Source organism: Malania oleifera, chromosome 7 (assembly GCF_029873635.1).
Source record: "Malania oleifera isolate guangnan ecotype guangnan chromosome 7, ASM2987363v1, whole genome shotgun sequence".
NCBI classification, from domain to species: domain Eukaryota; kingdom Viridiplantae; phylum Streptophyta; class Magnoliopsida; order Santalales; family Ximeniaceae; genus Malania; species Malania oleifera.
The window spans coordinates 7,407,776-7,426,547 of record NC_080423.1 but is presented as its reverse complement, the minus strand read 5'-3'; positions in this window follow the sequence as shown (position 1 = coordinate 7,426,547).

The following is an 18,772-nucleotide window of genomic DNA, read 5'->3' as shown; positions in this document are numbered from 1 at the left end:
ATAATTTGTAAAGTTGAATCTTTGAATAAATAAAAGACTTTGAATATTGCAAAGATTTAAACACTACTTGTCAAAATGATATTTCTCACAAATATATATTGAGAACCTCTAGACTTTTCAATCAAGTAGATTTCGCAATAACAAAATATTGAGTCTTTGAATGAAAATAAGAACTTGAAGATCACCAAATATTCAATGTTTAGAAAATCCTTTCACAAATAAATTTTTATGTAACAACACAAGGTTTTTTCTTTTTCAATAAGAGTAATAGATGTATGAGTATGAGATATGAAAAATCTTCAAGATATCTATCTATTGAAAATGCAAACCAATCCCTTGTTTACCAAACCTCAATCACCAGAGCTTGCTTTCAAGATGTGTAAATGAATTCCCTTCGAAAAGCTGAGATGATTTGCCTAAACTTGATGAGTATAAGTTGGAGTGCAGGCAATCGTATTGCAACATGTTCAAGTCTCTCAATATTATCCAAAAAGTTAAGGCACTAGGGTTTAGAGGTTGATTATATAGGTAATCTCGGCTTTAGGATAAATCCTGACCATTGGATCAATTTAATCAAGTGTATAACCCACGTGTTCTCTCGCTAAAGGTTCAAACTACTGTAGATTCGGGTTCAAACATATGATGTTCCTTAAAACACTGAAAATTTTAGGCTGGACACAAGGTCAGACGACTGAACTGAGGATTTAGTCTTCTGAAGGTGTTCTGCCTGTTCTGTGTTTCAAAATTAATTCTTTAGAATTTTGAACTAATTCTTCAGTCGTCTGAGGAAATTCTTCAGACGTCTAAAGTAAAACTTCAGTCATCTGAAATTGCACCTTTAGACTTCTAAGGGTAATCCTCAGTCGTCTAGGTTGTCCAATTTCAGTTTTTTTATTTTGTTTTCAAAATCCATTTGAGCTCTCTTGCTTTAACCTCTTATAAAACATTTTCCAGGGTTTAAAAATAAGTTCTCTAAATCCATATTTAACCTTAGAAGGTTTTCATGAGATGCATGTGTATATATTTTGGGCTTCTAACTATACATATAAAATATGCACATACATTAATTATAAATACCCATTCCCATGACAATCTTGAACTTGACACTTGCATAAGATGCTTGCATATTCATTCTTCTACTCTTCTTAGTTCCATAGCTTGTGCCAGGTTATATATATATATACTTTAATCCTCGTGGCTTCCATGACTTCATCACCTTTCATGCATGCTAAGTAATGTTCCTACTCACATTCTCAATGCACAGATTAAATACCAAGTGATTTGTCATTATCAAAATAGGATTGGACTCATAGAGTCAACAATTTTTCCCTTTTATGATGACAAATACACGAGCAAAAATATAAAATGGGTTACACCTAACAAGTCTCCCCCTTAAATAATGCACAATCAAATATTCAGCAATAATATGCTCATATACAATTGAAAATAGGCAATAGTTTTACACGTATAACTCATGTACTTGTGTACTTTTGCCAACTATTTTTGCTATAACCTTATATTCTTCTCCCCTTTTAACATCAACAAAAAGGTATATAACAAAAATGTTCTGATATAATTATATCTCATCTTTAAAAAAAAAAAAAAATGAAACCTTTATATTTCAAAATTGTATTGTGAAATATGTCTCCCTGTGATAATTCAATTTACTTCTCCCCCTTGCTAATGCAAAAAAAAAAAAAAAAATGAAAAAGAAAAAAAATTGTGTTGTTGAATTAAATTGCAATGTGAACATACACAGTGTATCAAATTTCATAGACATGAATAAGCAAAAACAGTCACTAAAGTTCAAAGGTTATGTGAGGATTAACATGTGTCAATTAACATGCACTCATCATGATATGAGTTTAATACCAAATGTGAACAAATGTGATACCAAATGGGAACAAATAAGCCGAATTTGAAATTATTAACCAATTGTGAATATTAAGTGATGTTGCTCCCCCTGAATTATGGCATCTAATATAATTTTAGGCAACTTCTTGACTATGCATCATGCCTAATTCACGTCTAATTTGGATAAACCTATCATCTGCAAGTGGTTTCGTGAATATGTCTGCTCATTGTTCATTTGTGCATACAAACTTAAGTGTTACATCTCCTTTTTGCACACGATCACGAAGAAAATGATGTCTAATTTCTATATATTTAGTTCGTGAATGTAATAAAAGATTCTTTGAGATGTTTATTGCACTCGTAATGTCGCATTTTATAGGAATTGTGTCATAGTTTAATTTAAAATCCGTCAGTTGTTGCTTCATGTATAGAGTTTGAGCACAATAACTTCCTATCGCTATGTATTCTGCCTCAGCTATGGAAAGAGCAACTGAATTTTGTTTCTTGAAAAACCAAGAGACTAGAGAATGTCCTAAGAAATGACATGTGTCACTCGTGCTCTTTCTATCCACTTTGCTACCAACAAATCAGCATCTGAATAGCTGATAATCTCAAAGGATGTATGCTTAGGATACCATAACCCCAGTTCAATAGTTCCTATTCAGGTATCTAAGTATTCATTTGACAACTAACAAATGTGACTCTTTTGGTGCAGCCTAAAATCTTGTGCACAAACATACGCTGAATATTATGTCAGGTTTGCTGGCAGTCAGATATAGTAACCTACCAATCATTCCACGATAGAGCTTTACATCTTCTGGTATACCTTGTTCATCTTTGTCTAATTTCAAAGAAGAGTTCATAGGTGTTCCTAGTATTTTTCCATCTTCCATATTAAACTTTTTGAGCAGATCCCTAATGTACTTCGATTGATTTATAAAAATTCCATGTTTTGCTTGTTTAATTTGAAGTCCTAAGAAGAAATTTAGTTCACCCATCATGCTCATCTCAAATTCATTTTACATAGTGCTTGCAAACTTATTGCACAAGTCTTTATTTGTTGCTCCAAATATGATATCATCTACGTATACTTGAACTAGGAGCATTTCATCTTTCTTAGACTTTATGAAAAGTGTTGTGTCTATCCTTCCTCTAATAAATCCATTATCCAGTAGAAAGCTGCTTAGCCTTTCATACCAAGCTCTAGGAGCTTGCTTTAAACCATACAAGGCTTTTGTTAGTCTATAAATGTGATCTGAATTCTTATGGTTTTCAAAACCTAGGGGTTGTTCTACGTAAACTTCTTCACTTATGTAACCATTTAAAAATGTGCTTTTGACATCCATTTGATACATCTTGAAATCCTTAAAAGTAGCATAGGCTAAAAGCATTCGAATGGCTTCCAATCTAGCTACAGGTGCAAAGGTTTCTTCAAAATCTATTCCTTTTTCCTGGTTATATCCCCGAGCTACTAGTCTTGCCTTATTTCTAACAACTATCTCATGTTCATCTTTCTTATTCTCATATATCCCTTTTGTTCCAATAATTATCCTATCCTCAGGTCGAGGAACTAATGTTCATACTTTATTTCTCTCAAACTGATTTAACTCTTCTTGCATGGACATCACCCAAGATTCATCCTCAATTGTTTCACTCACATTCCTAGGTTTCTCTTAAGATAGAAAGGCAAAATGACTAATCATATTCCTAAGTGAGGATCGTGTGGTTACTCCACGTAATGTTTCACCTATTATTTGATCAATGGGATGACTCTTTATGTAATTTCATTCTCTAGGTAGTTCATTAACCTCATTTTCAATCTGATTAGTTTCAGTAGATGGTTCCTTGATTTCATTTCTTTTTTCTAAATCATTTTCAATAGACAGTTTTTCAAATTCCTTATTTATCTCATTTCATCTTCATCAGTCCTTTTAGAGAAGGGATTTGACTCATCGAATACTACATGAATGGATTTTATAACGGTTAATGTTCGTTTATTATATACTCTATAGGGTTTACTATCTAAGGCATACCCTAGAAAGATACCTTTATCTGATTTCATATCAAACTTTCCTAAATGTTCATTGTCTCTAAGCACAGAAAATTTATAGCCAAAGACATGAAAATATGATATGTTTGGTCTATGGCCATTCTATAATTCGTAGAGAGTCTTATTTAGAGATGGTCTAATCAAAACTCTAATTAGAACATAGCAGGTGGTATTTACTGCCTCAGCCCAGAAGTACTTAGGTAGTTTATGTTTATTAAGCATAGTTTTGACTATTTCTTGTATAGACCTATTCTTTCTTTCAACTACACCATTCTGCTATGGTGTTCTAAGAGCCGAAAAATTATGAGCTATTCCTAATGAATTGCAGTAGTCTTCCATGCCTTGATTTTTAAATTCTCTACCCCTATCACTTCGGATTTTAGTGATAGTATAACCCTTTTCATTTTGAATTTTCTTACATAGTTTTATGAATTGTTCATATGCTTCATCTTTATGACCTAAAGATAATACCCATGTATATCTTGAATAATCATCAACTATGACGAATGCGTATGATTTTTCTCCTAAACTCTGAGTTGGGTTTGGACCAAATAAATCTAAGTGTAGCATTTGAAGTGGCCCAGTAGTAGAGATTACTTTCTTCTTCTTAAAGCTAGTTCTTGTTGTTTTCCCAGTTGGAATGCATCATAGATTTTATCTTTCATGAATTTAGTCTTAGGCAATCCCTTAACTAATTCTCCCTTAACAAGTTTAGATATTAAGTCCATGTTTGCGTGTCCTAATCTCCTATGCCAAATCCAACTAATCTCATTTGTAGAAAAAAGACAAGTAACATGTTGAGAAGCAAGATTGTCAAGGCTAGTGGTGTAGACATTTTCATGACGATCAGCAGTAAACAATATTTTGTTTTCAAATTTGTTCTCTACGGTGCATTTGTCATGTTCAAATGAGACTTTATAACCTTTATCACATAAATGACTTATACTCAATAAGTTATGTTTCAATCCATCAACTAATAACACATTATCAATGTTCCTTACCAACCCTACCAACTCCAATGATTTTACCTTTAGAGTTATCCCCAAATGTAACGAATCCTTCATCTTTGGATATGATAGATGCGAATTTAGCTTTATCTTCTGTCATATATCGCGAGCATCCGCTATCCATATACCACTTGTCCTTCGAGGAGGACAATCTCAAGCACATCTGCAGCACATAATCAGATAACTACTTTTGGTACCCAGATTTTCTTGGGTCCATGAGGGTTAGTACTAGATTCTCCTTTGACTTTCCAGACTTTCTTAATTTTTACATCCTTATTTTTGAAAGGACAGTCAAATTTTATGTGACCCAACCTCTTACATTTAAAACATGTAATATTTTTATGATAGTCTTTAGTTGGAACATACGATTTTGACTCTCTTACAATATATCTCATGTAGAGATATCTCTGTTTTAGATTCTCCTTCCTATTAAAACCAAGACCTTCCTTCTCTAGGGAATTTCTTTGAGCTTGTAGGAGTTTTTCAAAATTATTTGGACCTTCTGTAAATTTACAAATAATCTTAGATTTATCTTTCAAATTCTTTTCTAACTCCTCAATTTTCAAATCCTTGCCTTTCATGAGAGATGCATGAGATTCATTTTGATTTTCAACTAACTTCGAAATTCTTTCAATTTTAATTTCAAACTAAAATTTTTCTTATTCATTTTCTCAAGCATTTTAAGGGTATACAAATTTTCTTGATGCAATGCATCATAAGAAAGCATGCTATTTTCATTTTCTGAATCACTTGAATAGTAAGATGAAACAGAACAAAATGATTGTACCTCATGGTCATCATGAGCCATCAGACATAGATTCGCAATCTCATCATCATTGGATTCAGATTCTGAATTACTGGTGTTGTGAGTGTCCCATCCCACCTTTAGAGCCTTCTTCTTCTTCTTAGACACTTTCTTCAACCGGGGACAATCTGGCTTGATATGTCCAAATTCTCTACAGTTATAACACATGAGAGGATCATCCTTTTGCTTCCTTCTGCTTGACTCTCCCTTTTCTGTTTTTGAGCTCTTGAAATTTCTGGTGTATTTCTCGTTCTTTCTCATGAACTCTCCAAATTTCTTAGTGATGAGTGCCATGTTTTCATTCGATTCTAAATCACTTCTCTCACTGGAGCAGTGAGATGATGCCTTAAGTGCTGTAGTTTTCTTTACTTTAATTTGCTCATTCATCCTCTCATTTATTGCAAGCTCATAGGTGATGAGCAATCCAATTAGTTCATCAACAGACATTTCCTTTAGATTTCTCCCTTCTGCTATTGCAGTAGCTTTAGCTTCCCAAACTGGAGGTAGTCCACTAAGTATTTTCTTGATCAACTCATAAGTAGGGTAAGATTTACCAAAAGCATTTAAAGAATTCGTGATGTGTGTGAATCTAGTGTACATGGATTGAATAGATTCATCAGCAGTCATTTTAAATGCCTCATATTCACTAATAAGCATGTTTATTCTACTATCTTTTACTTCCTTAGTACCTTCATATGTAACTTTTAATTTTTACCGAATCTCTTTAGCAGTGTTACAGGCCATCACCCTATTAAATTCATTTACATCTAATGCACAGAATAAAAAATTCATTGCAATAGCATTTATTTGCACAGTTTTCCAATCTTCTTCAGTATACTCATCTTTAGTTTTGGGTACATGTACCTATCAACTACTTTCATAGGGACATGGTTTCCATTGGATACAATTTTTCACACTTTCCAATCCACATTTAAAAGATATATACTCATTCTTCTTTTCCAGTAGGTGTATTTTACACCGCAGAAAATAGGTGGTCTAGTGGACGAGTGTCCCTCACCGAATGGGGTTACACCAATGTGTGCCATGTGCTCTTTTTACAAAATGAACAGTTAAGTCTATGTAAACTCGCTTTGATACCAAATGTTAATTCAGGTGTAATCCTAAGAGGGGGGGGGGTGAATTGGGTATTTTAAAAATATTTAAATTTATTTTACCACTAAATTCCTATTTTAATATTTAACAGATTAATTGCAGGGACTTGAAATTAATTCAAATTATTATCTCAATAAATTCTATTTTACCTAATTAATTATCAAGTGTGTAAAATATAAATCAATATACAACCATGCAAAAGCTGATAATGAAATGCAAGCAGAGATTAAAAAGATAAGGGAAGAGAGAAGGCAAACATGATTTTACGAGGTTCAGCCAACCCGGCCTACATCTTCGCAACCCACTCAAGGATTCCACTAAATCCCTACTCCTTTAACCGAGACAAAGCTTCCCTTACAATTTGCTGCTTACAAGAGGCACAACTTCCTCCTCACCCAGTTCACAACCTGAACCGTGATTAAAATATAAAATTTCAAATCTACAAAAACACAATGTTACTTCTAACAAAACTAGTGAGTACAATGAAAAACCTAACACATATTCATATGATAAAACTTGAAGCTCAGTATGTATGTAACGATGTAATCGTTATATGAATGATATGCTTCACAAAATTTCCCTTTGATCAAATCTCCAAAAATAATTATATAAGTAGATGCTTTTGAGAACTTAGGGTTTTAGTTCAACTTACTAGATGCAAGAATACCGAATGTGATCTTATTAAAAAAAAATTAGTCTTGAATATTATGAAGATCTAAATTCTTGCTATAAAATAATTTGTAAAGTTGAATCTTTGAATAAATAAAAGACTTTGAATATTGCAAAGATTTAAACACTACTTGTCAAAATAATATTTCTCACAAATATATATTGAGAACCTTTAGACTTTTCAATCAAGTAGATTTCGCAATAACAAAATATTGAGTCTTTGAATGAAAATAAGAACTTGAAGATCACCAAATATTCAATGTTTAGAAAATCCTTTCACAAATAAATTTTTATGTAACAACACAATGTTTTTTCTTTTTCAATAAGAGTAATAGATGTATGAGTATGAGATATGAAAAATCTTCAAGATATCTATATATTGAAAACGCAAACCAATCCCTTGTTTACCAAACCTCAATCACCAGAGCTTGCTTTCAAGATGTGTAAATGAAATCCCTTCGAAAAGCTGAGGTGATTTGCCTAAACTTGATGAGTATAAGTTGGGGTGCAGGCAATCGTATTGAAACATGTTCAAGCCTCTCAATATTATCCAAAAAGTTAAGTCACTAGGGTTTAGAGGTTGATTATATAGGTAATCTCGGCCTTAGGATTAGTCCTAACCGTTGGATCAATTTGAGCAAGTGTATAACCCGTGTGTTCTCTCGCTAAAGATAAGATTTTTAAACTTCCCGCAGGTTCACACGACTGAAAATTCAGGTGCAGACATCTGATGTTCTTTAAAGCACTGAAAATTTTAGGCTGGACACAAGGTCAGACAACTGAACTGAGGGTTTAGTCTTCTGAAGTCCCTAGTTCAGATGACTGAACTAAAGGTTTAGACGTCTGTTCAGTAGTCTGAAGGTGTTCTGCCTGTTTTGTGTTTCAAAATTAATTCTTTAGACTACTGAATTAATTCTTCAGTCGTCTGAGGAAATTCTTCAGACGTCTAAAGTGAAACTTCAGTCATCTGAAATTACACCTTCAAACTTCTGAGGGTAATCCTCAGTCATCTGGGCAGTCCAACTTCAGTTTTTTTTATTTTGTTTTCAAAAACCGTTTGAGCTATCTTGCTTTAACATTTTATAAAACATTTTCCAGGGTTTAAAAATAAGTTCTCTAAATCCATATTTAACCCTAGAAGGTTTTCATGAGATGCATGTGTATATATTTTGAGCTTCTAGCTATATCATATAAAATATGCACACATATTAATTCTAAATACCCATTCCCATGACGATCTTGAACTTGACACTTGCATAAGACGCTTACATCTTCATTCTTCTACTCTTCTTAGTTCCATAGCTTGTGCCAGGTTATATATATATATATATATACCTTAATCCTCGTGGCTTCCATGACTTCATTACCTTCTGTGCATGCTAAGTAATGTTCCTGCTCACATTCTCAATGCACAGATAAAATACCAAGTGATTTGTCATTATCAAAATAGGATTAGACTCATAAAGTGACTCACTCGAAAAATGAGCAGCTCGAAAGCTATCCCCAGTATAGGAGTTACATCGTGTAATATTCAGCCCAAGGGTTATATCGTCTCCTTAGGGAATGCATTTTAATCTCAAATTTTACGTTTGTCCAATTGAAAATAAAAATATACTAAATTCAGTTTAGATTCGGAATTTTCAAGATTGTGGAGACTTGTTTTGACCAATTAAATAAACATGCAAATTAAAGTCCTAAAACTAGCATGCAGTGAATTAAAGAGCAAGAATTAAAATCCTAATTTACTTGAGAAACATCGGAACACACGTTAACTAAAGATGATAATTTAGAACATGGAATTAAAAACACACAATGAAAACTCAATCAGATTCAATCACACACTAAAAATCGAACCTTTAATCAAATCAAGAACTTGAATGATAAAAACACGAACTTTAATCAAGTAGACCCTAACTAAACCGAATTTCGACAAAAAGATTACTTTTTTGGAAAAACAACTAAGTAAATCCTTTAAACAAAAACACTCTTTTTTTTTTCTTTCTTTTTTTCTTCCTTTTTTAATTTCAGAACTAAACCGGATTTAATTAAGAATATTAAATTAAAACAACCATCAATCAGATAAACAAAGAAATTATTTCAACAAGAATGAAGTACCTAACAATATTCAACTTAAAAAGAAAAAAAGAAAAATCAAATAACATTTAAAAACTAAACTTTCTTTAATATTCAAAGACTTAAAAAAAAGTAAATAAAAGAAAGAAAGAAAGGAAAAGAGAGAGAGAGAGAGAGAGAGAGAGTGAGATAGCCATGGGGCTGTCGCAGCAGCTGGCCGAGGCTGTGTTCTGCTATGCTGGTGTGGGAGTCCAAGGATGGTGGTGTGGACCCCGGGGCATGGATACTTTGTTCTGGCTTCTACTGGTGCAGCAGAAGGTGGTTGCTGGAGCTTCACGGCTGGAGATGGCTGCCTGTGGAGTGGCTCGGTTGTAGCAAGGCTCTCGGTTGGAAGGATTGGATGCTGCTGTGTGGTGGCTGCCTCGGCTGTGGTCTTCTGCTGGTATGGAGGGGTTGGGACAGAGGAAACAAAAGGAAGAAATAGGAAAACAAGAAGAAAACTAAAGAGAGAGAAAAGAGAGTTAGGGAAAGAAGTTAAAGAGGGAATGAACGAGAGAGAGAGAGAGAGAGAGAGAGAGCAGAGAGAATAACGGTAAGAAGAAAGTAAAGAAAGAAAAGAAAGGGAGAGCGTAAAAGAAATTAAGGGAGAGAGGGTGCGTTGAGCACACCGGATAAGAGGAGAGAAAAAGAATTTAAATAGAGGAATTCCCTAAACCTGTTTAAGAGACCTGACCCAACCATGCATGGCCAAGTCACATAAAAAAAAACTATTTTTTTTTTCTTTTTTCCTTCATTTTTGTTCTCCGCGTTCATAGTCAAGTTTGACCTTCTTGGAGCCCCTTTTTCTCAAAACTCAAAACATAAAAGTTGTAGATAATCATTTCCTCTTTCTCTAAAAATTTTAATTGTCTTGATCGGAGCTTGGATAGGAAAGTTATGCATGATTTATGAACTGGTACTGGTTTTGACTCCCATGAATTTTTCTACGATAAAAAATTAGCAAAAAATCATAAATAGTTCAATAAAACTCAAAAATGATAAATAGCACACTTTTTAAAAATATTGGATATAATTAGACATTTAATTAAAAATAGAAGCCATAATGTCTGGATTAATTAAAAATAGAAGCCATAATTAGACCTTCCTAGAGCCCATTGGAGTATAATCACACCCCCCCCCCCAACTAGCGTTTTACTAGTCTCTAGAAAATGACGTGAATGAATTTTAGGGTAGTGTCCACAACTATGAACTCCAGTGAACATGAAATTAATGCACATGCAACACAACCACACCGTTTCACATACAAGAACATAACTGAAGTTCACACCGCTTGTTCATATTCAATACTCACAACTCCAAAGAACGTCACTCATACAAGTTTCAATGTTTAAATGTCATTTAAGAACAGTATACCCATATGAAGTTAATCGGTGGCATAATTTAAAGTTAATACAGTCATATAAATTCAAGTATAAATAGGTAAACTCTCGAGGTGTGTGTGATGTGTGTGACTCAGTACACCTAGGATACCAGTGGACACCTACAGATTGGTCGCTTTGACTCTGCCTAATTGGTATACCCTCAAGAACACTGAAAGAAAATGAGTTCACTCATCATATGTGAGGAGGAGTGTTGCGAACAAACATCCCACATATTGAAAGGAATAACATTAAGTATATGAAGTGGACTAATCTGAAAAGGATCTAACCTATCTATGAGGTGTCAGGTCCTTCACCCTAGCATCTTCTCACCTACTCGCCATATCCAACCGAGGCCACCCTAGATCAACTTATTCAAAAACTTGTCATGAATACATCTGAGGCATTAACCGGTTAAAGAATCTTCATATGTGGAAAACATGTGTCGTGTCCTTGACTTTTTGTGATATGTATGTGGATCTGACATTAGCATTTCATTTCATGTGCATGTTTATTACTTATTCTTTCTTCTGCTCATTCTTCATTTTTTGCCTTTTCTTGAGCAATTAGGATAATCTTTACACTTCTTTTGTTATCTTCATATCATCAATGGGAATTGAGCTCGAATAGTAGTCCATGAACTAAGTCTATCTCTAGGGGTGGCTCAACCTTCACATCTTGAGTAGGCTACAAGACCTAGATTTCTATCTCCCCACTAGATGTCACCTCTAGGCTAGCAAATCAAAAATAAAGACTAGTGTACAATGAATCATCTAGAAAAAAAGAATTGAATTCTGTGAACTCTGATTTGAGGTTAACGCTCAAAAGGACAATAAATAGCTCAAGGATATCTCACAAGGTGTCATAGTCGCCACGTCTCAGTGCTCACAAGAAACCCTAAGTGCAATGAATGTGAACGTGTTTATTCAGCTTCGTGAGATGTCATGTAAATACAAGAAATTATATAGCCAGATTAACACGAGTGTACTACCAATCAATTCTTCATGGAGTCATGAAATCATATAAAGAGAAACTACGCATGATTGAATTAAATGTATCATTCTTAAGTTATACACAAGTATGTGAAGGGTATGAATCAGTGTTAAGCATGACATAATGCAGTGTAATTCCTTAGTGCTCTTTCTTTCTTTCTCTCTTTCTTTTTGATTTTTTTTGATTTTTTTATTTTTTTTATAATATAAAACCTAGTACGTATACGTGCACAGTGTCATGTGCGAATACTCACCCCCCCTCCAACTAAAGTGTAACATTGTCCTCAATGTGAAAGCATGGGGGAAAACTGAAAAAACTGTGCTTGGGAAAAGTAAGGCGTACCTGAGTGGCGAAGTAATGGAAAAGAAAAACTGAACTATGGGAAAATGGACCTGAAAACTAACTAAAAATAAAATAAGATAAAATAAAAGGAAAATAAGGGAAAGAAAAACATCACAATTGTCTGGTAGAGGCTTAAGAGGGATTTCGTCTGGTGGCTGCAGGTCTATAAATTGCATCGGCAAGTCTCCAAATTTGAGTCGCCACAATGGATCAGTCTTCATACCTGTATGAAAATCAACCTCAAATGAATTAATACTCATCAATATACCAAACAATATGTGTGCATATTGACCCTCTCGTGTTGACAAGAAAGGGTCTTTATTCAACATCGTGTCCAGGAAATTTGCTTCTTTACGAACTAATATTTGAGAGAAAGTTATTAGAACAATTACCTTTAGTTCTTCAGAAGCATTAACATTAAAGGTTTTACTTGATTCCTTGAAAATGAGACTCCCATCAGTCTGCTCACCCTCTTTATCGAGTGTACAAATCATCTTACCACTGCAAGGGTTTGCTTCCATACTAGGCTCCTTGACATCTAATTCGGTCGGGAGTGACGGTTCTATGGGTTCCAAGCTCTTAGAATGAGGTACCACAGGTTGGTACTCCTTATTGATATCAATCTCCTCATTAATTAACTGTCTCGCTTCTAGGTCCGTTTCCTCTGATTTTTCTTTGAATTCATCTGCTGCAGCCGTAACTTTTGGTGCTGGGACAACTGGTTGTCTATTAATGAGCATTTCATATTGGGGAACTTCTTTCTCACTTCTCAAAGTGATGTCAGACTCTACTGTCTCAAAGAGAACATCGTGCATTTGTTGTTGTAGTTGCTGATACTCTTGAGGACTAGGCTAATGTTCCGCGAGCGATTCCTCTTTTTCTAAGATGTCCAACTACGTGCTTATCGCATTAATGGTGTTCCACAATTCATTGAAGTCCTGGGTATGCTGAGTATATTGATTGATCTGAATTTGCATGAACTTCTGGAGCAAGTTCGCCATATGTGTCATGCTTTCCTCAAAAAGTTCTAACGGCGTACAACTCTGAGGGATTTGTTGTGGCTGGTACTGAGGCGGAGGATTATCTAGATAGTATGTTGGCTCATATGCCTCTCTACCATTAATTGTGCTGATAGGGTGTACATTCATAGGTGCCTGATCATATCATGTATTCTACTATAGGACATATTCAGTTAAGTAATCAAAGAACGATAATACCTGATCTGGATCCTTGCTGGAGAGTTCACCATTGCGTATGGTCTGGACAAAGTACTTGCAATCAAGGGTAAGAGTAGTATAAAAACAATCAGCCAACCTCTATGAGTCAAACCTGTGATGTGGACAAGTACTCAGAAGATCCTTATATCGCTCCCAGCAAGCTCGAAATGTCTTGTCACCCTGCTGCACAAAGTGAATAATCTGTTCTTGCAAAAATTAAGTTTTCCATGAGGAACAAAACATATGCAGAAATTCGCGCTCCATATCAGTCCAATTAGTGATAGAGTGAGGTCTCAAGGAATGAAACCATATCTGTGCCCCATCCTGTAAAGAAGCAATAAATAATTGCAGTCTAGTAGATTCATCAATTCTAGCGAGAGAGAAAAACATGTTGCAAGTTAACTCAAACTCTGCTAAGTGCTGATAGGGGCACTTAGATTCTATCCCGTAAAACTCAGATAGCAATGACGTCCTCCCGCGCTGCATTATGAAATTAAGCCCTTCATTAGGCAAAACAGTGGAAGAGGATGCAGTGGCATATTCAAGCTACAAAAAGTCCATTATCGTGCGCAGTGCAGATGCAGCCATATTTATGTGTTTATTTTTTTTTCAAAACTTGATTTTTTCTTTTTTCTTTTTTTTTTCATAAAACTAATTAAAATGATTGGAAAAACACTAATTTGATACTAAGACCGACATTCCCCGACAACGGTGCCAAAAACTTGACTCACTCAAAAAATGAGCAGTTCGAAAACTATCATAAGTATAGGAGTTACGTCGTGTAATATTCAGTCCAAGTGCTAGATTGTCTCCTCAAGAAATGTGTTTTAATCTCAAATTTTACGGTTGTCCAATCGAAAATAAAATGTGCTAAACTCAGTTCAGATTCGGGATTTTCAAGATTGTGGAAACTTATTTTGACCGATTAAATAAACATGCAAATTAAAGTCCTAAAACTAACATGCAGTGAATTAAAAGCAAGAATTGAAACCCTAATTTACTTGAGAACATCGGAACACACGTTAACTAAAGGTGGTAATTTAGAACATGGAATTAAAAACACACAATGAAAACTCAATCAGATTCAATCACACACTAAAAATCAAACCTTTACTCAAATCAAGAACTTGAACGAAAAAAAACACGAACTTTAATCAAGTAGATCCTAACTAAACCGAATTTCGACAAAAATATTACTTTTTTGGGAAAAAAAGCTAAGTTAAATTCTTTAAACAAAAAAACTTTTTTTTTCTTTTTTTTTTTTTTTTTTCTTCTTTTTTTAATTTCAGAACTAAACTGGATCTAATTAAGAAGATTAAATTAAAACAACCATCAATCAGATAAACAAAGAAATTAATTCAATAAGAATGAAGTACCTAACAATATTCAACTTAAAAAACAAAACTAAAATAACATTTTAAAACTAAACTTTCTTCAATATTCAAAGACTTAAAAAAAAGTAGATAAGAGAGAGAGAGAGAGAGAGAGAGAGAGAGAGAGAGAGAGAGAGAGAGAGAGAGAGAGAGAGAGCTATAGGGCTGTGGCAATAGCTGGCCAAGGCTGTATTCTACTATGCTGGTAGTGGGAGTCTGAGGATGGTGGTGTGGAGCTCGGGGCATGGATGCTCTATTTTGGCTTCTGCTAGTGCAGTAGAAGGTGGTTGTTGGAGCTTCACGGTTGGAGATGGCTACTTGTGGAGTGGCTCAGTTGCAGCAAGGCTCTCGGCTGGAAGGACTAGATGCTGTTGTGTGGTGGCTACCTCGGTTGTGGTCTTCTGCTGGTATGGAGGGGTTGTGTCACAAGTAGGCTTGTTAGTTTTGTGTCTATTTCGGGCCTTTGTTAAAGACCAGTTGGACTGGTTATGCTTTAAGAAGACCTGGAACCCTTGGCCTAATTTAGCCCATGCATATTCCATATTTCATTTAGTAGTTACGTAGAACGAATCTTCCTGTTTGCAGTAGTTAGAGGAGAGATAAAGTTAGTTCCCTTTATCAAGGGAATTGAACCAACTCGCTGGACATTCAGAATTAGCTAAGCTAAATTTGGGTCTGGAGGATGCTCCCTCGAAAGAGCTTGGTTCCTTTCAACTGTGATTATTTTCTTTATCAGTTCTTGTAGTTTCAATCTTTTGGCAAAAATTCATCACAATCATTCCACAATTCTATCATTCCTCTAATTTCTTTTCTATTTCATTCCATCATTTGTCATAAATCCCTATTATTATAGACCATAAACACAAGTACAAGCTCAGATTTGTTACAATTGGTATTAGAGTCGGCGGTTCTCTGGCTGGTTCCACCATTCCCGGCAATCCATTTCATCATCGGAACTTCATTCAACCACTCATCTTGGCAATTATCTTCATCAACAACTCAACCCACCAGCAATTCATCTCGGCAGCAGATTGTATTCCATCCACTTGTGGCAGATAACACACGCCTCAAGGATCTTAGCACCACTATGGCCAACCTGCAAAGCAACAAGAAGCACTTAGTCAGCAACAACATCGACAATAACAGGAAACAAAGAAGTCAATAACATATTTGATAGCTAAAACAAGGCAGTTTATAGCAGAAATGGCTGCACATTTCAGCTCATTCGCAGCTGAGATGAGGGCCCTTCACCATGAACCACCTATGCTAGACCCACTCAAATGCAATTATAGACCACCACCAGCTTATGATGACACTAAGGATGACAATGATTTGGTGCAAATCCGACCAGCTAGGCTCGAATTTCCTAAGTTTGAAGGTATGGATCCTACTGGTTGGCTTTTCAAGGTTAATCACTACTTTAAATTTCAGCAAACCCCTCCAAATCATAAGCTCTTCTTAGCCTCTTTTCACATGGAGGGAAAAGCCTTGGTATGGTACCAAGATATGGAGGATTCAGAATTACTTGCTAGTTGGGAGGCTTTTGTTAAGGCTTTGTTAGCTAGGTTTGGTCCTCAATCTTATGATGACTCGATGGAGGCTTTGACCAAACTTAAGCAAACCTCTAGTGTTGAAGCATATAAGGAGCAATTTGAATTCCTCTCTAATAGGTTGGAAAGATTACTCGAGGACTATAGGTTGAAGGGTGAAATTCAGTTTTATGTCAAGACCCTTAACCCCCCTACTATTCCACAAGCCTATGGCATTGCTAAGTTAAAAAATGAGCATTAATGGGCTTTCAAAAAGTCACTATTCCCCAAAACTCACCATCAACCAGCAACCACAACTCACTCTCAGCCTTACAACCCTCTTAATTACCCAAAACAGCAGCCTAAACCCATGACCACCAACCAAATTACCAAAATGACTCCAAATTAGCCAAAGGAAAAGAGAGATAAGGGCTTACGTTTCAATTGTGATGCCAAACGGCACCCGGGTCATAAATGTGGGGTTCCCAAATTGTTTTTGCTAGAAGGCAATGAGTTCAATGTCTTGAATAATCAGGTGCATACGTTGGAGGAAATTTTGAATGAGGGAGATGAAGGTGTAATGGAAAACCATGATGAATTGTTGGCTGATCCGAATGAAGGAAACACACCTAAAATTACTCTCCATGCTATGGTTGGGTCTACTAGTCCCAAAACCATGAGACTTGTGGGAAAAATTAAGGGGGAGCAAGTGGTAATTCTTATTGATAGTGGGAGCACTCATAATTTTGTGGATTCAGCTATCATTAAGAAGTTGAATTGGCCATTTAAAGCACAAGGGCAGATTTGGGTGAGGGTTGCTAATGGGCAAGAAGTGACTAGTGAAGGAAGGTGTTTGAATCTTCCCATAACCCTTCAAGGGTACGTGGGGAAAGTGGATGTGTATATGCTTGTTTTGGCTAGTTGTAATATGGTGCTGGGAGTACAATGGCTTAGCACTTTGGGTCATATTCTATGGGATTTCACTAAAATGACTATGCGGTTTACTTGGGATGATAAACCATTGGTGCTACAAGGATTAACATCAAAAAACTTGTTAGAGGAGCAATTGTTCTACAAAAAGCATCCCTTGGAGAGAAGGGGAGTGACGTTATAGCTGTTGGACCAAGCTAAAGAGGAAGAGAAAGAAGCTGAAGATGATGTTATTTCTATAGTTTTGACCAATTTCCAGTGTCTTCGAAGAACTTAAAGAGTTACCACCTAAAAGAGCTCAAGATCATGCCATACCTTTGATTGAGGGAGCACAACCAATTTGTGTTCGACCTTACCGTTACCCATATTTTCAAAAAGAAGAGATAGAGAAGATCGTCCCGGAGTTGTTGGGATTAGGCACTATTCGGCCAAGCCAAAGCCCATTTTCTTCCCCCGTTTTGCGGGTAAGGAAAGCAAATGGTACTTGGCGTATGTGTGTGGATTACAGGGCCTTGAACCTAGTCACAGTTAAGGACAAATTTACAATACCTGTGATCGTTGAATTGTTGGATGAATTGAATGGGGTGGAGATTTTATCTAAGCTGGATTTAAGGTCCGGTTATCATCAAATTCGGGTTAAGGATGAAGATATTCACAACATGACATTTAGGACACACGAAGGTCATTATGAGTTCCTAGTGATGTCGTTTGGGTTGACCAACGCACCATCCACTTTCCAATTGCTGATGAATGAGATATTTAGGCCCTTCCTAAGAATGTTTATCTTGGTTTTCTTTGATGACATCCTAATCTATAGTAGGAGCATGGAGGAGCATGTTAGGCACTTAGAAGTGACTTTGAAGCTGTTGGAATGGCACCAGCTATATGCAAAATGATCCAAATGTAGATTTGGATGCAAGCAAGTTGAATATATGGGTCATTTGGTGTCTAAGGAGGGAGTGCAAGCCCACCCCTAAAAGTTGAGAGCAATGGTGGAGTGGCCTTTCCCCGCCACACTAAAGTCATTGAGGGGCTTTTTGGGCCTTACTCGGTATTATAGAAAGTTTATTAGGGGATATGGCACCATAGCTGCCCCCTTAACGACACTATTGAAGAAGAATTCTTTTAAGTGGAATGAGGAGACTAAAGAGGCATTTAAGAGGATAAAGGAGGTTGTTACTAGCCCCCCCCCCCCCCCCCATGCTGGTACTACCAGATTTTAACAAGAGGTTTGAGATTGATTGTGATGCATCGGGGGTGGGAATTGGAGCGGTGTTAATGCAGGAAAAAAGGCCAATTGCTTTTTACAATCAGGCCTTAAATGGGAAGGCTTTGGGGTTGTCTACATATGAAAAGGAGCTGCTGGCCCTAGTATTGGCAATTCGCAAATGGAGACCCT